Raw genomic sequence first — 26,356 nt, forward strand, 5'->3', positions numbered from 1 at the left:
CCCAATCTTTTTTTAATCACGGCACCCTAGAGTATAAGAATTTTTTTCGCGGCACCTCTAGGCCAAATTTATTTTAATTGGATTGGATTTATATGCTATTCTTAGGGTCAGTTATGTGGAAAAGGGCAGGAATTGCTTCTGTTTGTACAAATTTTATGATTGGCAGCCAACAGCACTGGTTTTGCTTATAAATAATTAACCATTGATAATTTTAGTTGGTCCTGGATTACCAACCCAGGGCACCCCTGCATGTGTCCCGAGGCACCCCACGGAGCCACGGCGCACAGTTTGGGAACCACTGAGGTAGAGTGTTAGTCCATAGACCGGTAAATAGAAAATTATACAGAGACATAGAGAGAGGGGAAACTGAGTATATACAGATATTTATAGAGATCGGCAAATATATATAGGGGGGAATTTCGGTAGATTAAATACTAAATGAACAAACAATAAATTATATCTCTAACATCTCTCAGGCCGCCATCATTATTGCCTTTAGATAGATAGATAGATAGATAGATAAGAAATTAGTTAGATACATAAATAGATAGATAGATAGATAGATAGATAGATAGATGGATAGAAATACAGGTCACATAAACCAGAGGTACATAACTAATATAATATATTAGTCAGGTACGAGCGTACTAACTATAGTGGGCGCCCAACTAACATCTAAGTACCATTATTCGCAGTTATGATGCATTATTTCGTAGAAAACACTGAATTAATGCTAAGAAAATGTTACTTATTTGGGGTATTAAAATAAAAAAATACATTACAGGGGTTTATACATATAGTAAAGGTAATTTTTTCCTTTAGTTTTAATAATTTGATTGAGTTTTACATATATATATATATATATATATATAAACATGTTCAATGGCAATTTGTCGTCTGTGTGCCTCAGTACAGCATACAGATAAACACTATATACAGAGAGAGTACGTGTATTCGTTGCCTTGGCACTCAATGCTGGGGGCTAGCAAGACGTCCTGATTTTAGATCTCTTTAATTCCCAGCAAATGGGAAATTACTTTGTACTAATTGGACCCAGAGTACATATAAACATTCATTCACTAACTAAATAACTTACTAATATTGTCAGATATGCGACCTGTATCTTAGAACAAATCATCTTGTAATATTGAATATTTACATCGAGCTTTAAAATCTCTCCATAAACGTTTAGTTCTCTTAAAATCAATATTTCCGTTGGATCACAAAATCTAATTCCCTCTCAATTGGATAATAAAATAATGCACGGAGAAATAATAGTAACAACGTATTTGGGACTTCAAACGTGATTTATTCCAATTGTCGGTCCCAGACGAATCTTTCCATTGTGATCGTAAACGAATTCAAGTGAAAGTCACTACGACAGAATTTTGCAGTGTTAAATTAAGAATGTATTAAATCTACTATGATGCTATTGCAAATTGCATCGATATTCTTATGGATGAGATATTCCTGATTTGATTTCTGATTCTCATACTAATGCGCTTTATTCCAGCTTAGTGTAAATGCAGTTGGCATTGCTTCCACGCACACATCTGTTTGCGATATAATTGGGGTTCATGGGTGCCAAATCTACGTTGTAATCGAGCTTCTGCGTGTAATCTAAACCTAACGCGATATGTAAGATTTGATTTCCTCGGGCTACATGACGCGTCCGACCTACAAATCTAAAATACCATAATGTGATATATTATATTACCTTACTTATAACACATTTATTAGAGAACAGTCGAAGTAAATATCTGTAATCTACCATAATATAATACATATCTTTAATCTAGTTTAATAGAAGTAATGTAAATGTTTAAATATAGGATATAAAAGGTCATTATTTCCTTCTACAACGAAAAAAGTAATCACACGTTAATTGCAAAAGTCAATATGAATTTTATATATATAAAAATCTATCCCAAGTGTCTATGCCACGAGCGATCTGCACACACGACCAGGGCTTAAGGTTAATTACACATAATATTTACAATAGATTCACTCCAATTGACACTGATGGGGAATCCCAATTCCTGTTCCGAGGTCCTATTTACTCGCTGACCCATATAAGCAATTCCCGACTATGATAAATAGAAGCGATATGTTTTCGCCACGAACTATTCTATCATCCTCCTATACAGGTATTAGTACAAGGCACAAGCACACACTCACAGTAACCCCATCAGCAATTCACTCTCACATCACCTTCTAAAACGGCAGAATCCGGAATGTGACATTCGTTAACCATTTGTATGCCAGCTTTTATTGCTCTGTATGAAAAGGATTGACAAGAATTATTTTTTTCACAGTTAATTTTTAAAGTTCTTACTAAATACCGTTATATATGTATATTGTTATGGGCAAGCGGAAATGCTACATGTAATGGCCGTGTGAAAAATAAGGATATTGTGTTACTGGGAAAAACGAGTTTATGTGGCAGTGGGAGACGAGGGGGGGTTGGGAATACCCCCAATATCATCTCTACCATTGCTAGTGCGGCGTGCACATTGTGTTATGGCAGCACACAAAACCCTGCCTACAACACATACAACACATGTAAATACCATGCATGGGTGCTGTCTTTCTATTTGCTGCCATTGCTAAATCTCTGTAATGGAATCGTTATGCCACGTGATCAGGTTCCCCCATGATTATGACATTATAGTTATATATGTAAGGTTATATGCTCCTCAGGGAAGGCTTATGATGTGTGCAGGAAGGGGAAGCTAGCACTCAACTTCAAGCCTCAAGATCATTTATTTCTGTAGGTATATCAGAGATAGGGACCCTTCAGATCCCAGCATGCACTGTAATATATAGGGGTCCACAGGATGCTATATCATCACGAACGATTAGGGCTCCGCAGGTGGGAACAGAGACCATTGGAAGTAATGACTGCCTGGGGACAGACAATTGCATAGCAGCAGCATTCTGAGAGCAGCTTCCCAGCACAGACCGGGTGACAGTTGAGCATGGACTAGTTATTTAAAGGTCTGAAGAAGAAAAAAAAAACCGTATCTGTCAGTCACACCTGTGTCTGCTTCCCAGACCTGTCTATATGTATAGCAGAGCATTGCATTTCATCCTTCCTCTCAGCCCTGCAGGCAGCTCAGTACATTTCATTCCCACACCTCTGCCCTCACATGCACACCTCACTTTCCCAGGCATCGGATATACCCTCACCTACATGAGAAGATGAAGCCTTTCCTTGCTGCAGGGCAATGCATTTTATGTTGGGCTGGGAGGTGGTACATGTTACTGTTGCTTAAGCTGGTTTGCTTAGTATTGTGTTCTTTTTTTTTAACATGTTAACAAAGTTTTTTAATTTCCTTGCGTTTGTTGGGAGGGCTGGAAACAGGGACAGAAGGGTAATGACCCCAATGGGCCAGTGTGGCTTTATGAATGTGGGCAGGGACTGATAGTGCCTTCTACCTGCGATGTTGTCCAGTCTGTGTATGTACAGTATAAGGTGTGTAGCTGTTGGCTGACTGACCCTCAGAAACTACAAAGGCAATAGTATATTGGACCATTGCACAAAGAGTTGCAGTCATGACTGCCAATATAAATGACTACTCTGAATACTTTCCCCTAATAGGCAATCGTTTTAAACAATAATAATAATAATAAACATTATAATAATTATTATTAATAACAACAACAACAACAACAATAATAATAATAATAATAATAATGTTTTTTATTATTAATAATAATAATAATAACAACAACAATAATAATAATAATAATAATAATAATGTTTTTTATTATTAATAATAATAATAATAATAATAATGTTTTTTATTATTAATAATAATAACAACAACAATAATAACAATAATAATAATATGCAAACCAGGATCACATGCTATGCCATACAATCAGTTCTTCCCCTTCTTTCTAGTGTATGTGCGAGGTATATAAGTCCAGGCTTTGTACTGTGCTCTGGGCCCTCTGGGGCATAGGGAACAGCGCAGTGGGTGCTGCCTCAGCCACTAATTACAGCATATACTGTAGGAAGGGGGCATAATGTGAGGCACCTGCCAAATCCCCCACCCCTGCGCCACTGAATGCCCTCGGAAACATGCAAGGGGTATATGTAAAGAAAACACCCCCCTCGCCTGCCTCTGCTACAGGAGAACTCATTTGATGGTTGCGCCCATGCAATGGTCTCTCCTGCCTTCGCAAATAGTGAAAACTGACTTTTATTTGCATGCGGCTGTCAGAAGACTGTGGCGTCAGCCACTCACCCCCAGCAGGCATCAGCCTGGCCTGCGCACCCATGGGACTGCACAGCGTTTTCATGGGGCGATCCAATAGGCCAGATCCATTCGTGCTGCTGTCTGCCCCGATGTGTGTGACCAGCACAGTGACTATGCACCTATGTAGTCCCCAAAACATCGGGACAGGGCCGTACTCGCATTATTGCAAGAGAACCAGAGTCACCCCTATTGCGTAGAGAACACACTGGGGTTTATTTACTAAGATGGGAGTTCTATTGAAGATGGGATGTTGCTATGGGCAACCAATCAGAATCTACTTATTTATATACCACCTTTAGCATCTAGAACATAGTAGGATCTGATTGGTTGCCGATAGCAACATCCCATCTTCAATAGAACTCCCATCTTAGTAAATAATCCCCACTGTCGGGTGCTCTATCCTTTTCTTTGTATTCTGTCATATTTTCCCCGGCTGTGGATCAGTTGGTCACCAGCAAGTTGTTAGACAGTCATTAGGTCGACACCATTAGGTCGACATGCATTTAGGTCGACATGTCTGTAGGTCGACATGAAGGAAGGTCGACGTGAGTCTAGGTCGACATGAGTCTAGGTCGACAGGGTTATAAGGTCTGCAGGCAATCACCCATCAGATTCATCCTGTGTTATAGACAGTGGTAAAAGTTGTCATTTAATCAGTCAGCCAAAAGGAAGAACTACCAATGGTGCAGCAGGTTCAGTGCAATGGGGCCCTGAGTAGTAAGGGGCCCACTGCTGTCTCTGTCACCCTCTTCCTGTCACGCTCTGTTTCTTCCTGCCTCCCCCTGTCACCCACTCTCATGTTGCATATTGTGAACGTGGGTTGGGGTCGAGGACGGGGGCCCAAATTATATATTTGCACAAGGACCGCAACCCACAAGTTCTGTGCAAGGTTTATCATGTACCACGGTCCTAAGGGCTGTTTCACACAGTACGGTTCCTGCCGCACGGTGAAATCCCGTACGGTCAGGGAGCCGCGCCGCACTCAGAATTTTATAATGGCAGGGATGGCCACAGCCCGGCAGCCGTCCCTTCCAGTGGGGGGATCCGGCTGCAGCCGTGCGGCCGGGCCGTGGCCGTCCCGTGTGAATGGACACAATAGTGTCCATTCACAACTGCTGAGTGCGGCACGGCTCCCTGGCCGTACGGGATTTCACCGTGCGGCAGGAACCGTACTGTGTGAAACAGCCCTTAGGGGTGCCATATAGCTGACAAACAGTCGGGATCCCGACAGTCATTAGCCCGACGTTGGGATCCCTACTGTTAAAACCCCAACACTCGGGGTCCCGACAGCCACCGGCTATTCTCCCTTGTGGGGGTCCACGACTCCCATAGAGTGAGAATACAATAGGTGGTGAGCATAGCAAGCCACTGTGCCCGCATCGAGCATTCATTGTGCTCCCCCCACTGTCTGAGTCCGGACAGACGGGATCCCGACGTCATATGGCCACACCCGGTCCTAAGCACTATTATCTAATCTTATGTTCGCCATATACAACTTTTTTGAGTATTGTGCCAGTCTATACTGTGTATGTGATAACATGATTTGGTACTTGTTTCCTATCTGGGCGCCCGCTAAGTTAATTGCGCACCATGCTATTCTCCGTAGAGAAATCTGATCGCATCGCATCGTACACATACACGATATTGAACGATGCGATGCGATGCGATCCGATTCGATTTCCCATAGGAAACAATGTTAAATGGCTCAATTTAGCCAAATTATCATAGGAACAATAGTAAATGGGCCAAAAACACCCCATAACATTGAAATGTCCCCCCAAAAGTAGTTGACGCCACCCCGCCATCAACGTGAACCCGAAGCGTGGCGAGCGCAGCGAGCCCGCGAGGGGCGGCGGTACGCGTCCTCCGACCTTTTCATGCCCTACTATCCACTAGGGCGTGGAGTGAGAATAGAATAGTGTGGCGAGCGCAGCGAGCCACCGAGCCCGAAGCGTGGCGAGCGCAGCGAGCCCCGCGAGGGGACGCGGATACCTTCACAGGTAAACGCGTCCCTTCGCGGGCTTCCCAGGTGTCCGCGTCGCCATGGACACCTGGGAAGCCCGCGAGGGGACGCGTATAACTGTGAAGGTATCCGCGTCCCCTCGCGGGGCTCGCTGCGCTCGCCACGCTTCGGGCTCGGTGGCTCGCTGCGCTCGCCACACTATTCTATTCTCACTCCACGCCCTAGTGGATAGTAGGGCATGAAAAGGTCGGAGGACGCGTACCGCCGCCCCTCGCGGGCTCGCTGCGCTCGCCACGCTTCGGGTTCACGTTGATGGCGGGGTGGCGTCAACTACTTTTGGGGGGACATTTCAATGTTCAGGGGTGTTTTTGGCCCATTTACTATTGTTCCTATGATAATTTGGCTAAATTGAGCAATTTCACATTGTTTCCTATGGGAAATCGAATCTGATCGCATCGCATCGTTCAATATCGTGTATGTGTACGATGCGATGAGATCCGATTTCATTACGGTGCCGTACGTAGAAAACCTGGGCGCCCAGATAGGAAACAAGTACCCATGATTTTTTAAGGTTACATTCATTGTTTTTTGTTTTGTTTTGTTTTGCTCCAAACCCAGAAGGAGCCCCATATAGTGGATTTGTGGCCCATATAGTGGATTTGAGCCTCATATATAGTGATATGTGAATGATAAGTAGGTGTTGGTGTAACTCTTGCATATGTGCACCATATTATCAGAGAGCGCGCATCCTGCTTGCAGACATCAGCAGTGCTTAGAGTTCTATTGCTCCTTTGAGGAACTCTCCTATGTGGATTGTTTTATTTATGAGCCTAATGGCTTCTATCTGTAATAAAGACTGTCTTCTGGGAGACGGAATTATGCAGACAAGTAGGTGTTTGGTCTACAGTGGCTCATTCTATCAGTTAGTAATATTGTTATTTAGTGTATAATCTCACAGGGCTATTACCCCAATGCAGCATAGTCTGAGCTTACTATAGACATAACTCAATATTTTAACAAACAGATGGAGTGTGCAATAAGTTCCCATATGTGCAGTACACATAATCTGACTGTCTGGTTGTGTACTGTGAGCGTAGACTAAAGTTTTTGTGAAGTGTCAAGGTGCAGAACCGTCAAGGTACAGAACCGTATATAAGCAGCACTGCACACCGAATAAGACACTCACTATAGAGCACAACAGAAGCCACTGGAGAACCATGAGCACTGCGAGAGTGCTCTCCAACAGCCATTTGTTGTGGTGCCTTTTTCCATCATTACAATGCACCTGCCAACAAGTGAGGGTGTTTCTGGCCCGTGAATACATACAGAAGCTTGGTCATCCACTGAACAGTCCAGACCTGATGACTCATGAGGTTTTTACAAATCTAGCACAAGATTTGTGGGATTCATTCTGAGTCTTTCGAAGCTGCAGGAGAGACCTTCATCCAGCATGTAGAAGATACACCTGGTCCATACAATACTTGTATGTAAAAATGTAATGTTCACTTTGTTTGTAAATGTAATACTTTTTTTTTCATACAGAAACTTATTGCACACCGGTCATATAAGCACATGAGTCTGGTCGTGGGTACTCCAAACCCTATATTTTCTGTGGACAATCCAACAGTGCTGTAAGTCTATGTACTTTTTTTTTCTTCCTAAAACCACTACCTAGGACAACTGTAACTGGCACTACTGGGGACATAATATGTAACTGGCACTACTAGGGACATGATCTGTAACTGGCACTACTGGGGATATGATATGTAACTGTCACTACTGGGGACATGATATGTAACTGGCAGTACTGGGGACATGATCTGTAACTGGCACTACTAGGGACATCTGTAACTGGCACTACTGGAGACATGATATGTAACTGGCACTACTTGGGACATGATATGTAAGTGGCACTACTAAGGACATAATATGTAAGTGGCACTACTGGGGACATGATATGTAAGTGGCACTACTGGGGACATGATATGTAAGTGGCACTACTGGGGACATGATATGTAACTGGCACTACTGGAGACATGATATGTAACTGGCACTACTGGGGACATTATATGTAACTGGCACTACTGGGGACATGCTATGTAACTGGCACTACTGGGGACATCTGTAACTGGCACTAATGGGGACATGATATGTAACTGGCACTACTGGGGACATCATATGTAAGTGGCACTACTGGGGACATGGAATGTAACTGGCACTACTGGGGACATGATATGTAACTGGCACTACTGGGGGCATGATATGTAACTAACCATCAAATGATGTGAAAGGCCCACGCACATATAAGTTTACTCTCAGGTAACTATAGATGTGCGTGGGCATTAGGCAGGAAGTAGACCGGCAGCTGACATCCGGTGATGTCCCCGGCACCCACATTATGGATTGATTTCCATGGGAACACCCAGTGTTTACACGGGAACGCCCATGAAATGCTGTGCGTTCCCATGCGCACAACTATCCGCCGCCACCCCACGCCCGCTGTCTTGGGTACATGCACCTGGCGAACAGTCTGTTCACCGTGGCCGCACTCACTTGGCATCTGCACATGCACATAAATGCAGCTGCCATGTGCATATGCCCAACATCGGTCCTCCATGTGAATGCACGAGGGATGCGAATAGATTAGAATAAGGGACATTTTTTGTCCAAAAAGCATTAGGTTACTATGAGAAAAAATGAAGACACTGTGGGGCCTTAAGCTGGTTGGGGCCCCATCCCACAATCATTTGTCCATAAAAATAAATATGGTCTAGGTTAATTTGGGCCCCATATTAACCCTCAGGCCCTAGATTTCCTAATGAATGATTCAGCTATAAATCTGTTGGTCATCTATCCCTCTGATGTATACTCATTGGTGCCAGTGGCGTAACTCAAAATTTTGTGCCCCCCCTGACGAAATTTCAGCAGCAACCCCCCACAGTTAAACCCCCCCCCACCCAGTTAACCCCCCCAGTTAAACACCCCCCCACCCCCTCACAGTAAAGTTGTCTTGCTGCTGCCGGGAGCTCACCTGTGGTCAGAGCCCGGGACCCGCAGAATATTTGTCTGTGGTTCTGGCCCCCCTGTCCGCTCCTGGCTCCAGCGTCTAATGAAAGCGGACCATCAAAAATGTCCACCCCCATACAGCAGACAGTTTTCTGTTGTATGGGGGTGGACATTTTGTGATAGTCCGTTTAGATTAGAAGCATAAGCCAGGAGGGGACAGGGGAGCAGGGACCACAGAATAATCTTCTGCGGGTCCCGGGCTCTGACCACAGGTGAGCTCCCGGCAGTGGCAGCGGCATTACAATAGCCCCGCAGACCCCGGCACCCACACCTATTCAGCGCCTCCCTGCCACTGCGGGGTCTGCGGGGCTATTGTTTTGCCACTGATTGGTGCAGCAGGTGCAGTGCCACAGGGACTCTGAGGACTAGGGGTCTCACTGCTTCCCCTGTCACCCTATTCCTGTCACCCACTGTTTTTCCCTGACACACTCTCCCTCCCCCCGTCACCCACTGCCTGCATATTGTGAACTAGGGTTAGGGTGGAGAAGGGGGCCCCAAATGATATTTTGGCACTGGGGCTCACCACCACAAAGTTTGTGGCATTGGCCAGTGCAAGAGACTGAACTATAGGCTATAAAACAAACTAATAATAATAATAATAATAAAAAATGGCATACGATTTTCTGTGTAGGCGATCTAAGTCACTCGGCGTTAATTGAATTTCAATGTCACTAAGCAATCACAGATACTGAGTTTGTTCCATCGCCTGGCCAGGAGGGAGTTAATGAAACTTTTCTCTCCCTCTCTCACCGGCAAGTTTCACACCATGGCTGGGTCAGCCAAGACTGAGAGGAAACACAAAGGCAGCGAAAATGATTCATTCTACCTGCTTTTCCCATGAGTGATCACCTGCTGCAGGGGTCATGAATAGCAGGTAGCTCACTCAATCTCCATCTCTGAGAGCCTCATTTGTTTTGGTGACAGCTGAGTGACAAGCACTGAAACCCGAGCCGCCAACTTTGCCTGATGTGCGGATAAAACCCTGGATGTTCCCTCAAACATTACAGGAAATGAAAGTTGTAATGCGATCCCTTTGCGCCAACATCTCCCCCAGTAAGCACAAAGGCTCAAAGGAACCAACTCAGATTAAATTCAGCCCAGAGATGATGGAGAGAAAATAGAGATCAGGCTGAAAAAGCTGGAGCTGGCAGGCTTCTCCTCAACACTTATTGGAAATGTCTGTCTAAGCATGGATTTAAAAAGGTCAACATTTTCACAAGTGCGTAAGTGCTTGTGCCTAAAAATAACATCTTTCTTTACTAATTAGAGGAAAATGGCCATAGCTGTGTATCCTGCTAGGTTCTTACTGCTGACAAAGTGTTTTTGAGGCTCCAAAAAGTTCTATATAAAATATAATAATATTAGTTTACGTATAGGAACCTCTGGAAGACAATGATGCTGGAATGAATGTGGCCTTGCAGTGCCAATGACTGTTAATAGCATAAAGTGCACTGCGGCTGGTATCATCGACCCTACAGACAAAGGGCCTACTTTCTTGTGATGCAGATCCAAACACCAATGATGGTAAAATGGGGTCCTTCACGTCTGTAGGAAAGTTGCTTATCAGACAACCGATGAAGGCAATAGTGCAGGAATATTTTTAGATCAAGGCCATTTCTAGGACCGGGTAAACTATGCTATTGCAAAGGGAGGCTGCAGCCATGGCTACTGTTTCTTAATAATATGGTGCAAGGGGCATTAGTGTGTGGGACAATATATGATAAAATTGTGTCAGGGGCATTACTGTGTGGGACATTATATGATAATATGGTGCAAGGGGCTTTATTGTGTGTGGCATAATTTAGTGCAAGGGACATTACTGTGTGAGGCATTACTGTGTAGGGCATAATGAAGTTTAAGGGCATTACTGTGTAGGGCAGGCATTCCCAACCACGGTCCTCAAGGCACACCAACAGTGCAGGTTTTAGTTATATCCAGGCTTGAGCACAGGTGACTTAATTAGTACCTGAGTGATTCTGATTAAACCATCTGTGCTGAAGCCTGGATATCACTAAAACCTGCACTGTTGGTGTGCCTTGAGGACCGTGGTTGGGAATGCCTGGTGTTGGGCATAATAAAGTGTAAGGGGCATTACTGTGTAGGGCATAATAAAGTTTAAGGGCATTACTGTGTAGGGCAGGCATTCCCAAACACGGTCCTCAAGGCACACCAACAGTGCAGGTTTTAGTTATATCCAGGTTTGAGCACAGGTGACTTAATTAGTACCTGAGTGATTCTGATTAAACCATCTGTGCTGAAGCCTGGATATCACTAAAACCTGCACTGTTGGTGTGCCTTGAGGACCGTGGTTGGGAATGCCTGGTGTAGGGCATAATAAAGTGTAAGGGGCATTACTGTGTAGGGCATAATAAAGTTTAAGGGCATTACTGTGTAGGGCAGGCATTCCCAAACACGGTCCTCAAGGCACACCAACAGTGCAGGTTTTAGTTATATCCAGGTTTGAGCACAGGTGACTTAATTAGTACCTGAGTGATTCTGATTAAACCATCTGTGCTGAGCCTGGATATCACTAAAACCTGCACTGTTGGTGTGCCTTGAGGACCATGGTTGGGAATGCCTGGTGTAGGGCATAATAAAGTGTAAGGGGTATTACTGTGTAGGGCATAATAAAGTGTAAGGGGTATTACTGTGTAGGGAATAATAAAGTGTAAGCGGGATTACTGTGTGTGACAACATGGTGTAAAAGGCACTATTGTGTTGGTGTAAGGGCTACACCCATTGCGGAAGGGTACAACCCCTTGTTTTGGGGTGAATGCAAATATGTTCTTTTTACAATGTTGGGGGTGTGCATTTTTTTGGTGTTTGCAATTTGGGAGACAAATTGTCTTGAAACATTCCTTTTTTAGATGTAGACTGGTGTTGGGGTGTGGCAGTATATCATTTAATTTTGGTGGGCATTTGGGATCAAGGTGTGGAAATAGAAAAGGGTCATAGAGGGGGAGATGGGGAGGAAGGCACATATGAAATAGTAGGTGGGAAGGTTGCAGATATGGTTACAGATTAAGGGCCAGCCCAGAGCAACTAGCCACACACTGTAGGCATCGGAGTTAAGTGCAGGGGGAAGGAGGGCCGGCGCCCAGGACAGACCTCCCAACATGTCAACTTCAGGCTGCTCCCAAAAGGGGGCATGGCTTCATGGAAAGGAGCGTGACCTTGTGGCAATGCCTTGAACATGGGGACCACGCCCCCATTTTCATCGCTATTGGGGGCATGGCCAGTGCTCTGTGAGCAGCTTGCCACGCCCCCCCCCTTTGTCTCCTGTGAATAGATGCTGAGCAGCACTGACAGCGGGGACTCCCAACTGCCCCCCCCCCCACACCGTGGGACACTGCCGGCTGTGGCCAGTCTGAAAAAAATTTGACTGTTCCGCTACAATCGGGACATTTGGGATGTATACCGGGAGGCATATAGGGAAGAGGAGATGGAGCAGCTGGAGCAGCAGCACAAGTCCATTCCCCAGCGCCAACATTCATATTTGCAACCCAGCACTGGACATACAGAGGACTCTTCAAAGCATTCAAGATCTTCAGATACAATTGAAATCACTGTAATTCAGTGGACACTGAATTTTTTTATTATTATTATTATTATTATTATTATTATTATTATTATAACTGTTATAATTTATTTATATGGAGTCACACAGGTTTATGCAATACACAAACAAACAAAAGACAAGAAAATAATGGCTAATAGATCAAGATAATGCAGGACAGGTACATGGTCCTGCTATAATTCTGCCACTCCCCTTCAACAAAATCTGCACTGGCTCCCATTCCCCTACAGAATCCTCTTCAAACACCTCACACTCACATACAGGGCCATCTCTAATTCCATTGCTCCATATATCTCTAACCTCATCTCCATTCATACACCCTCCCGCCCTCTACGGTCAGCTGACGACTGTCGTTTCTCCTCCACCCTGATCACTGCTTCCCATGCTAGAGTATAGGACTTTGCCCGTGCTGCAACCCTTCAGTGGAACGCACTTCCACGCTCCATTTGACTCTCCCCGACCTTGCAAAGCTTGAAACGGGCACTGAAAACTCACCTATTCATCAAAGCGTACCCTTCCACTGCATAAACTAGCTGGTTCTCCGACCCCTTTCCTGTTTCCATCCGGCTATCTAGCTACCACCCACTTGCTTGCACCTCTTGTAATCTGTCTGTCTCCCCCTCCTACTAGATTGTAAGCTCCTCCGAGCAGGGCCCTCTTCCCTCCTGTTGTCAAAGCCCCCTTCTCTTCACATTTCACTCACAGCTCTCCTATACTCAAACACTCAGTGACCATCTTCGTCCGCATACTCCTTTCCATCACTGGCCTCAAGCCTCTAGTTGTATGTTGATTGAGTCCTCACTACTTATATTTAAGCTGTAATGTGTATTGAACTGTGTATTAACTATTAGGGTATATAAGTCAGCCTGCTTGACCATGAAAGCATCCTTGATAAAGCTGCATTGTGGGTAAGCAGCAAAACGAGTTGGAGACCCCACTGGAGACCCCACCATTACTTTGGACTCTGCCTTGCTGGACATTGTCCCACTCTCTGGACTGGTTATTCATTCTCTGCGGCCTGTCTGAAACAGCAGGAACCATTTCCTCCTCCAGGGACCGTGGACTCCATTCCTACTGTCCGATACGGTCACCCATCTGTGAGGATTCACTCCCCCAGCAATCGGGAGCCACTCATCTCCGTAACCTACCAGGGCTTTACACTGGTCACCTGTCATCTGGGAGCATCCCCCATCTCCCCACATTGGGAAATCATTAATCCACAGCCATCCATCCACCAGTGGGAAATATCTTTTGGAAACACCCCCAGTGGCCACGGAACTCACACCATCCTTCCAGGCCACATACTAGAGAGGATCCACTACACATTGGCTGAGTGCTCCACTTTTCCCATCAGCCCATCAGGGCTCAACATCAGGGCTCAACATTGCTCCTCCGCCATTTGGGAGAAATATCCTGATCCATTGGATACCGCACACTCTAATTCACCAATGACAGGACGATTACAGAGCTTATTGCCGTATACCAACATCTAGGAGTGGTAATTATACCAAATATCCAATTGTTCAGTACTGTTCTAACCAGAGCTACCACACAGACCCAGCAGGCAGAGTGTTTTATCATATATAATTTTTATTGTTCATGTGCAAGAATTTCGCATCTGAATTTTAATAGAATAATGTATATATACAGGTTGTTTAACCATTTAATAAAATTGTCTGTAAAGATCATCCAATCTTTTAACACTTTCATTTAAAACCACCCAAACACAGCGCTGCCACAGAACTTTTGTTCTGACCCCCCCTTTTTTCATGGTGGGAAAGTGCCTGGAAATATTTCTGAGAAGGATCCCTGGACGTATTAAGGTCTGTGGGGATCCTGGATAACATACCTGTAGGAGTCCCCATCAATAAAAGTGATATAATTGATGCACTTTACCAGCTAGAGCGCTAAAGCTGGCCATCCATCAAAACAACCTGATTTTATGCAGGTCATAAGAGCGGTTGCACGAGCGATTGTATTTGCTTTAAAAGCACATACGATCTGCTTATGACTGCAAAGATAGGTGCAGCTTGTATGATCTGCAGATCGACCTATCAACCTGCAGGACATTGTTTGCATATCCTCACGATGTGCATTTGATGTGCACACAATTGATTGCACGACCCGTGGAAATTGTGCGTTCAGGCCTGTTCTAGTGAATGGCCACTTTTAGACACATTGCACACCGTAACGCCCTTTACATATGATACCACACAGCGTAATGCCCAATACATATTATACCACACAGCGTAATGACATTACATATGGCAACACACACTGTAATGGCCATTACATTATTATTTTTATTATTATTGTTTATTTATATGGCGCAACAAGGGATCTGCAGCACTAGACAATACATAGATGATCAAAAGAACAACACAAGAAAATAGTGATTTACTATTTTGATTAGGACAAGTATGTGGTAAATAAAAGACAGTTGCAGCAGCGGACTCTGACGCAATTATAACAGTGGCAGAGATATATTCATAGGCACATGAGGAGAGAGGGCCCTGCTCATTAGAGCGTGCATTTTACACACACCATAATGCCCATTACATATGATAACACACACTGTAATGCCCATTATATATTATACCACATGCTGTAATGCCCATTACACATTATGCCACACATTGTAATGCCCATTACATACTATAGCACACACCGTAATGCATATTACATATTATGCCACATTAGTGCTGCTTACCTAGATGCTCGATGCCAGAAGTTACATGCTCATTGCCATCAGTCACATGCTCAATACCAGGGGTTACATGCTCCTTGCAATGGTTTTCATGCTTGCTGCCATGGAGGGTTACATTATCATTGACAGGCTCATTTGCCATGGAGGATTACCCTTCTTCTTTTCCTGTAAGAGTGAATGTGAGTACAGGCAGGCATGCGACCATGCGCACAGTGGAGGACGGACCTGAATGTACAGGGGCACAGTACAACAGCTCATCCCCAGCGCCCTGTGTAGCCACCCAGGGCAGTCAGGACTGCAGCCAGCTGCCTGGACGCCCATCCAGGATGATCACAGCGAGTTCTGAGGGTGGCTACACCCGGTGCAGTGGATAAGAAGGTGAGCATGAAGGGGGGTGCCGGACATTGGCGGGCGTGCATGCAATGGAGACAAGACCTGAATGCGGTGGATGGGAACTAGTAGAGCTACTAGTTCGACCTGATTGTCCCAGCAGCTTGGCCGTGATGTCCATTCATTTGTATGGGCTTTTTGTTTTAAGTGCTCCTGGCGCGCTGCCTGGCAGTGGCTTCCCCTGCCTCGCTCCCTGGTTCCCTGCACCACCCCCATGCCATAGGCAAACGCTGGGGGGGGGGGGGGGGGGTTCTTGTTGCCTGAAACCCCCCTCCCCCCACCTCCTCTTGGCAAGTGCTTTAAAATATGACAATAGAACTGGTATATAATATGATCTGCCACCACCTCATGCAGTGTAAGAGACAGAGTAGAGCTGATGCACATGCCCTCTGTACCAGCTTCTTCTACCACATTTACTGTATGTGTGGATCTAAAGCCCTTAAACATCGCAAAGGACCAGCTGCCACGAGGAAGAGACAGGAGCCTTACCATGAAGTGGGAGTTTGTGAACTTAGAAAGTGCAGTACTGGTTCTATTATGTTTGTATATTTATTTATTATGATATTTTTACCTTTTCCTGACCACTTATTTTATTTAAATGTTTGAAATAGCTTGTACTATAGACCAGTGGTTCTCAACCTTGGTCCTCAGGGACCCCCAACAGTTTTTCAGGTCTCCACACAGAATCACAGGTGAAATAATTAGCTCCACCTGTGATCTTTTAAAATGTGCCAGTGAGTAATTAGTGCACCTGTGTATCTGTGAGGTGACCTGGAAAACGTTTATCGTTGGGGGTCCTTGAGGACCAAGGTTGAGAACCACTGCTATAGACCATCTGTGTTGTTAAATATTAATACTTTGTTTCATATAGTATCCAGTGTAAAAAAATACCAATGTTTAGGACTTTTACCATTCCCCCAGATTCCTGTTCTTACTCCAATGCAGAGTGGGAGATTTTGGATTACATTTGGAAACCCCCCTACTGCTGCCCCCCACTCCCTGGTCATCCCCCCTGCTCCCTCCGCCTACAGCTCCTCGGGAGTTGCATGTGATAAATCGCATGCGATTTATCACATGCAAAACTTGGCACATGAAGCGCCTAATCGCCTGTGACAAGTTGTCTTTATGACAAGTCGGACTAATGTAGGAGGGACTTAAGACATAGTTGCCTACCCTCCTGCATTCTGCAGGAGACTCCCTGAAATAGCAGCAATCTCCCTCTCTCTCCCTGATTGGTCTTGCAATCTCCCTCATTTCACCTAGCCCACATTATGTAGCCATTCCATTTTTGGGAAAAAAGGAATGAGAGATAGATACATTACATCATACTTACCTATTTTTGAAAACTAGTTTCAGGGAGATTATAGTTGTAAATAAAAAATTTCAAAGTGCCCCATTGAGGAGGCGTGTCATGCTCCACCCAAAGGTCGTGTCTAGTTCCATATATTGAGAGATTGTGAATGTGGCACCTAGAATTGTTGTATATGAGTGGAATCTTTTAAACTGACTTATTTTCAAATGTAGATGACCCCCAAAGCAGTTAGTAAGAGCTACTATACTAGGTAAAGTGCTGGGAGATGGTGCTGATGATTCAATTTAAATGTATTTATCTCTCATTCCTTTTTCCCAACATGTTTTTACAGTGTAATATGGGCTAGGTTAGATTGAGGGAGATTGCTAGACTAATGAGGGAGAGAGGGAGATTGCTGTTATTTCAGTGAGTCTCCTGCAGAATGCATGAGGGTAGGCAGCTGTGATTTACATTGAATCATTAGCACCATTTCCTAGCATTGGTGGTAAAAAACAATGATCCCACAATTAAGACTACATGCATTTATTGTGGCTATTTATATGGAACAATACCTGACAGGTACAGTATCAGTGAATTTTCTTTAAGTAAAGTAGCTCTTACTAACTGCTTTGGGGCTCATCTACAGTTGGATATAAGTCATTTAAAAAGATTCCTCTCATATGTAGCAGTACACACCCACGCTACTAGGTGCCACGTTCACTATCTCTCCATATATGGAACTAGACACACCTGTTGGGTGGAGCATGACACGCCCCCTCAATGGAGCAATGTGCAAAATTCTACTACCAACTATAATCTCCTTGAAACTAGTTTTCAAATGTAGGCAAGTATGGACTAAGAACAAATATATCAAAACAAAGATGTGAAAATCTTCCTGAAGAAGCATATAATTGACCATTGCATACATGCCAAAGCAGAACAGTATAAGTGAGCATTCAAATTGTACCATAGTGGGAAAATCTCAGAGTCTTTGGGTGCATTGCGTATGTACACATTATTACATACCCAAGCAACAGAGACGTAAGCTAGATCCCAGATCTGTGAAGTGTACCAAGAGAGCTAAGGATATAGACTTTGGGACACCAAAAGGAGAAAACTTATCAAGTCAAGAGATGTTAAAACCAAGAAACAGCACCACTTAAAACAAAGCTGGAATTGGAACTGCAGAACAACAAAAGGAATGTGTCATTGGATATGCCAGCAGCTGGAGTCATGCTTGAAAAAGAAACTAGAAGCGTGGACAACCACCCACAGAAAATAATGTCTGCAAGATCAAATAGTGAAAAGCCACTAAAGAGATATTGAGCTTTCAATTATCACACACTGTGAACCCCAAAATTAGACAAAGTCAATAACTGAAAATCAGACATTGACAAGGAGATAACATCACTCAATTGACAACAACACATGGACTATAGTTGAGAGACCAAGTCACTGCACAACAGTCAAAAGCAAATGTGCCCAAACACACTGGACGATATTGGTCACAATATTGTTCAGAAAAGCCTTTCTGAACAATATTGTGAACAATACCGTCCAGTGTGTGCGCTGCGTGTCATTAATGAAGCACGTTCCGCGGGTCGCTAACGACCCCCTCCCTTGTCCAAGTATGTTCGGACGAGGGAGGAAACCGTCAACGACGGCTATGCTGCAGCATGACCGTCGTTCCCCCGCCCAGGTTGTCCCCTCGTGTGCGGCATCAGCAAGTGTGTATGTACTTGCCAATGCCGGTCCCCCTTGCCAAGTCTTGCCGCCGCCAATATTGGCACCGGCGAGGTTGGCATAGTGAGTATGGCCCTTATTGGATATACTGCAAAAAGATAAACGAATATGAGACTATCACCCATCAGCTCATCCTGTTGCAAAAGTCAACACACAGAAATCAGGGGCCAAATGTAATAGGGTGTAAGAATCAGAGAGGGAGAGATTTTGGGAGAGTTTTTTTTAAAGCGGCAATCATTTACATTGAAAAAAAAAAGGGAAAACTGTCCCAAAATCTTAAACTTTGTGATTCTTGCATTTGACCCAAGGTGTTAACTACGGTGAAACTAATGGGGCGTACACATAAAGAGATGTGCTGCTGAGCATTCTGAGAAATGCTAGATTGCTCAAGATGCTCAGCACACAGCGCTGCATAGCAATGTGCCGCTGAGCGATCTGTAACGACCAGTGTTCTCCGGTGAGAACACTGGCCCTGCACCAGCGATGATAGATTTATTCAGTATGTTGGATATTTATCGCCACTTGAAAGAAAATGCCCCTAAATCACGTGTGTAGGCCACAATACTTTCCAGTTGCAAGATACAATACACTACAATTGTTAAACATCCCAATGTCTTATGTGCTCCCCAAGCATGTAACACATTTCACATTCTTAACTTATATAACTAAACCTGAAATAATGACTGGGAGACATAGGTTTGGCAGAAATTATTAACTGAAATGTATCGAACTTTTAAGCTAGATTGATTATTTAAATTAATTAAGTGTGGTGGCCAAGAAACTAAAACTCCACCGCAAAACTACAAGCGTAAATGGCCTAACTCAAACAAGCGGTATCCACTCCATCCTACTGCATTGACTACCCACCTGGCCGGGTGGGGTCGATGTCCCCGAATGGGTGATACAGTGAAGGCCTAAGTCAATGAGAGATGAGTGCACTGAAACAAGCCATATACGTAAATCAACACATAATGTAAGCTAATTTGATTAAACCTGCCGTTCTTTCCCGCCTATCAGCTAAGGCGATGAAACCCACCACCCTCTAACAAAGCAAAAGCGGAGGGAGGGCGTGAAATTCAGCAGGAAGAGGAAGCCTCCTCCCCTTCCTGCACTGATATCTCAGATAATCCTGCCAAACCCAATAGCCCTATTGGCTCCCCGAGTCACATGCTACCTAAGGGTAACACTCAGACTGGGATGTTTAACCCACTACATGCCTATTGCAGGCACTGCGTTATTCTTTTATACCTTGTACAACTTGCTGCCATTTCAGAGTTTGAGACAACCTTTTAAATGGAGAAATATAGCAGTAAAGAGTTATGTGGAACCTCCAGAGCATCATTTAAAATATGGGTTTCCTAGAACGGCGCCCATCAGGTCCCATCGCATACCTTAACTTAAGGTATGCGATGGGACCCGACGGACCCGATTTTCGGGCTTTCTTGGAGGTTTCCCGACAAATGTAAAATCGGGTCCATCGCATGCCATTATAATGGCATGCGATGCGACCGACCCGAATTTACATTGTAAGCATTGTATGTAATTTTAAATTCCTATGTAAAATCGGGGCCATTGTATGCCATTATAATGGCATACAATGCGACCAATGCGATGGACCCGATTTTACATAGGAACCAATGTTAAATGGCCCCCCATACCCAATTTTTGATTGTATACCCACCCTGATGGGTAATTTCTATGTGAAATGCCCCCCCCCATTGTTAACGCCACCCCACGATGAACACCAACCCGAAGCGTGATGAGCGCAGCGAGCCCGCGAGGGGTGGCGGTACGCGTCCTCTGACCTTTTCATACCCCCACTATCCATGTCGGCGTGGAGTTGATTTTATATAGTGTGGCGAGCGCAGCGAGCCACCGAGCCCGAAGCATGGCAAGGGGACGCGTAATACGTCTGAAGTATTGCGCGTCCCCTCGCGGGGCTCGCTGCGCTCACCACGCTTCGGGCTTGGTGGCTCGCTGCGCTAGCCACACTATATGGAATCAACTCGACGCGGATAGTGGGGGTATGAAAAGGTCGGAGGACGCGTACCGCTGCGCTCGCCACGCTTCCGGTTCACGTTCATCGTGGCGTGGCATTAACAAAGGGGGGGCATACAATGAAAAATGGGGTCTGGGGGGCATTTAACATAGGGGCCAATGTAAAATCGGGTCTCAGGGACCATTTAACATTGGCATACAATTAAAATCGGTGGCGCAGTGCTAGGAAACAAGTATCAAAATATGTTTCAAGGAAAAAAAAGATTTATATGAACTAAGGGCGGATGTATTAAAATACATCTCTGCAGTATTAACATATGCGCCTAGCATCACAGTGCACCTCCTCCACCCCTCATGCCGGGAAGCCTTAGCAGGCTGTCCCTGGCACCTCCTCCAAGCCCCTGCAGCCGGAAGGACATCTGGCTGCGTTGCTAGGGAGAGGAGGAGTTTACCATCCGCGTCCAGGAGGATCTGGAGGAAGGTAAACCAGAGGGAAGTGGGTTTCACCGCATTTTTCCCTTAGTAAATCCCGTCCTAAAACTGAGATTCATTGTTAATATATCAAACTACATAGATGCTTTGTGCAATCAAAAACGGACAATTTTCTCTACCACAAATACATAACATAGCGGGCCGATAAATGCACATCACAGAACTTAAGCAGCTTTTAATCAATAAATCTACATAAACAATGTAGTTACAAACGATTGTCAGATGCTGAACCAATAAGCACTTCCATTGACAAAGGCATAAAATTAAATATAGCCAAGTCACCAATGCGTGAAGAGGAAACACGAGGAATGTTCCTTATGAATATACTATTGGGTATATATATATATATATATATATATATTTATATTTATATATATATATATATAGTGCCGTTGCGAGGAGTGGGAGCGGGTACTTTTTACCTAGGCCCGGGTCTGCTGGGGCGGCCCTAGTCCCGCTCCCTTTGCTCCTTGCAGGGAGCCAGGGTGTGGGGAGAGAGGTGACAGGCTGCCGCCACAGGACAGCCTCTCTCAGCTCAGCATATGCTGCACAGTGCCATGTGCTGAACAGGAGAAAGAGACAGCTGCTGACAGAGACAGTGGCCTGCTCCCAGAGGCCATGCTTCTGTCGGGTGGCCACAACCCTCCATTTTACCAGGACCCGGCCGACCTGTCAGTGCCCCTGGGTATATAATATACCCAAGTTTGTGCACTGGCCTTGAAATCACACATGCAGTAAGCAGAGTAAGCCAACTTGTCATTACTTCTGAGAGACAGCACGGCATAGCCTTTAAAATAATTTTAAGATACCTCAAAGCTACATCTTCCTTGAAATTGGAATTTATCCTGGAAATCCTCTTTTTTTTTAAATCATTTTGTGATGCAGATTGGGGAACAGATGAGAATGAAGATGCCATCCTAATGTCCTCCCAGGCAAGCTCTGGGGACACAAAGCAGTGTCTAGTTTAGTTATTACAGACAGGGTTTTTCTAAGTTCCGTGGGTGGAGTAGCTGGAGTGGAAAAGTTCTCCACCAGGTTGTTTATCAGTGGCATAGGCATATATCTATATTTATATTCAAACATCTAAAGTCTATGCTTCAGGTGCCTTGGACCCTGGTCATGTAGGGCTTTGAAAGGCAGTAATCCAATCTTGTGGGCGATTCACCTTCTTACAGGCAGCCAGTGGAGGGAGCGGAGAATGTGATTGGAAGCCTGGCAGCTCTGTTTTGTACCAGCTGTAAATGGTTATTTTGCTGGGAGATCAAGGCAGAGGGCATTGTAGTTGTTTACTTGAGATAATACATAAGCCTGTATGACATTTGGCAGATCTTCACAGGGTGTTAAGTGCTTGATTCTGGATATGGTCCTCGGATGAAAGAATAAGTATTTTATTGTGGCTGATATTCAAGTCAAGTCAGTGGTCTGAAATTCTGAACCCCCGCTTGTACATCTTGTTGGTTGGCTATGCTGCAGTCTTGTCCTATGATGCTAAGATCCTACTCAACCAATTGGGAATTATCTACTCATGGAGCTTAGCTAGACAGCCATTTAGGATTATTATTGGGTACATGGAACAAATTACAGGTACAGTTGAGTATCATCTGCATAGACAATCTGATAGACCAGGGTATGGCACCTAATTATTTCACCCAGTGGTGGTAAGTATATGACAAAACCATGGGTGATAGTATACCCAATTTATGCAATGGAAAGTATAAAAGTATAGACGCTCCTGGTTAAGTCTATTGGCTGGTGTGTCTATGACAATAGTTACCTACAACTAATAATACAATGCACTGTGCAGGAGGGACCAGTGATTTCTAGTCAAATTTAGGTCAAATAGAATAGAATAGATTTTCTAAAAAAAAAATAATAATAATTAAAAACAGAATTGCTTGCAATTTTCAGCCAAAATCGCTGGTCGCTGATGAAAATGGTACATTGGTCGCTGAACAATATATGTTGAGAAATTTTAAGCCAAAATTGCTGAGCAACCGTGTCTACACACCTTTTGTAGCATGAATGATGACAAAGGGCCCGATTCTGGAAATAATTTTGATTTGGAATCGGCCAGCCTGGGAAGAGAGAGAAGTAAGAAGAAAGAGAAAAAAGTAAAGCAGGACATCATCTGCATAAAGGTCCAGCTTGTTGTGGTCAATCCAGATCTTAGTGTCAGCAGGATTATTAAATTGATTGGAAGCACAAAGTTTCATAATTAAAGTGAATAAAAGAGGCAGGCGAGGGCACCTGTCTTGCACCTTTGTAAATACTAAAGGGAGAAGAGACTTTTAGTTAAGACCAAATCAGAAGGATTGAAGCAGTCAACTCCAAGAATAAATTCCAACAAACACTAAAGATATGAGGGTACAATCACACTATTAAATGCTTCTTCTTTGTCTAAAGACAGGTACAAAGCAGGTAGAGATCTGTTGGTGGCCTGCCATGTGTTTGTCTCCATCCATTGGTGGGAAGGGTGGGGACAACAAACAATCGATTATCGAACTCCAAGCACTGATGTTTGCCATACAACAATACCAAGATATGTATCTACTGTATCTATCTCCTGCCTGGAATTGGCATTATTGGCAGATATTTCTACTACTGGAGACTCAAGGTAATCCAGGTATCCCCTAAAGGTTGAACATCTTACCAAATAGCGTAAGACCCTTTAATAAATATAATTATACTGCAATATGATCTTTCTGTATTGAAGCTGCAAAATACTACTGGCTGCTTTGTGGAAATCCAAAGTAGGTTGTGGAGGGGGAACGTCCAGATCAACAGTTATACCCCTTTCAGACATATGCCAGAATCAGTCTGGGCAGGGGCTTACTGTTCCCAGTCAACTGCTTAATTAGGTCCAATGGAGAAAGAAAGAATTGGTAACTTTTGATGGTCTGCATCTAAACTCATATTAACCAATCACATATTTGCTGCAGGGTTGCCTATGCCTACTTTTAAAGTCTCCTCTCTGGGAGAACCCTGGAGAGGACCTCTCAGCAGTAATTCAGGGGGCGGTGCCTGATGTAAGCACCATCTAACCCCGCTCCCAGTAGGAAATTCCTGCAATTTGAGGAGGGGCGGGGCTGAATGATGGGATTTGCAGTTTTAGCCCCACCTCCTCACCCTGAAAAGCCGCGAATCATGGTAATTTACTGCTGTGGGCAGGGAGATTCGGGGGTTTTCCCACGGTATCCGGGAGGGTTGCCCACCTACCGCCATTCCAGGAGGGTGGGCAACCCTGATTTGCTGTCATTCTTTAACTTGCACTAGGCAGACTGATTGCTAATTGAATGCTGTGGGTGTTTAGTAGATTTTCAATTTTGGACAATGCAAGTAAACAGCTTTCAAACTCTTCAGCCTTAGGCCCTTCACATGAACTTAAAGGACAAAATAACCTTATATATGTCACTGACAGACATAGATGACATTAATATCTTTCTTGTCAGCAAGAATAAGTAGTCAGTGTAGCATGAATTTATAGTTAAGTACTGTCTGGCCTGTCAAAACAGAAAGATTTGCAAGTCAAAATATTTATAATAACATAATTTTTTTCCCTGAGCCCTAATATACTTTTACCATGTTCACATTGCTGAACAGAAGACAAAGAACTTTATAAAACAGTGTACGTCTGATTCATATGTCAACGCATGTGCTCGCTGTTTTCAACATGCGAATGTGTCCGAGTTGCACTGCACATATGTCCTGATGGATCCTGCACAAAGATCAAAATTGTATGCAGAAACATGCAATGTCAGTTGGTGCATCGTAACAAGGAGGTTACCAGCCAGAATAGCCACACACCCCTGATAAAGGGGGTTACAACCAGACTAGCCACACACCCCTGATAAAGGGAGTTACTAGCCAGACTAGCCACACACCCCTGATAGGTTTGCCACCTCTCCCGGATTTCCGGGATTCTCCAGTTTTTGGTGGCAACCCTCCAGGAGGCTTTTCCAGTCTCCCGGGTTCCGGGATTCTCCCGGAATCCGGGTGTCTAAAAAAGCCTCCAGCGGCAAGTGGCCAGTACCGTACCATACTGTCCTGACTCCGCACTGCAGTCTGCCTGCCTGACGCTCGGGAGATGATGTCATCATCTTGCGTCTTCATCCTGCAGGCCCGCCGGCGCCGCCTTCCTCTCTGCTGCTACTCCGGCAGGCCCACTGCCGAGCCAGGGACCAGCAGTGGCGAGGGGGCAGCATGGCAGGTGGCTGATAAAGGGAGTTACTAGCCAGACTAGCCACACACCCCTGATAAAGGGGGTTAATAGCCAGACTAGCCACACACACCTGATAAAGGGAGTTGCTAGCCAGACTAGCCACACACCCCTGATAAAGGGGGTTACTAGCCAGACTATCCACACACCCCTGATAAAGGGGGTTACTAGCCAGACTAGCCACACACCCCTGATAAAGGGGGTTAATAGCCAGACTAGCCACACACACCTGATAAAGGGAGTTGCTAGCCAGACTAGCCACACCCCCCTGATTAAGGGGGTTACTAGCCAGACTATCCACACAACCCTGATAAAGGGGGTTGCTAGCCAGACTAGCCACACACCCCTGATAAAGGGGGTTACTAGCCAGACTATCCACACACCCCTGATAAGGGGGTTACTAGCCAGACTAGCCACACAATGGTAATATACTGTATGTGTCCAATGGTAATATACATATGAGTACAATGGTAATATACTGTATGTGTCCAATGGTAATATACCGTATGTGTCCAATGGTAATATACTGTATGTGTCCAATGGTAATATACTGTATGTGTCCAATGGTAATATACTGTATGTGTCCAATGGTAATATACCGTATGTGTCCAATGGTAATATACTATATGTGTCCAATGGTAATATACT

Source organism: Crinia signifera, chromosome 12 (genome assembly GCF_055691185.1).
Source record: "Crinia signifera chromosome 12, ASM5569118v1, whole genome shotgun sequence".
Lineage (NCBI taxonomy): Eukaryota > Metazoa > Chordata > Amphibia > Anura > Myobatrachidae > Crinia > Crinia signifera.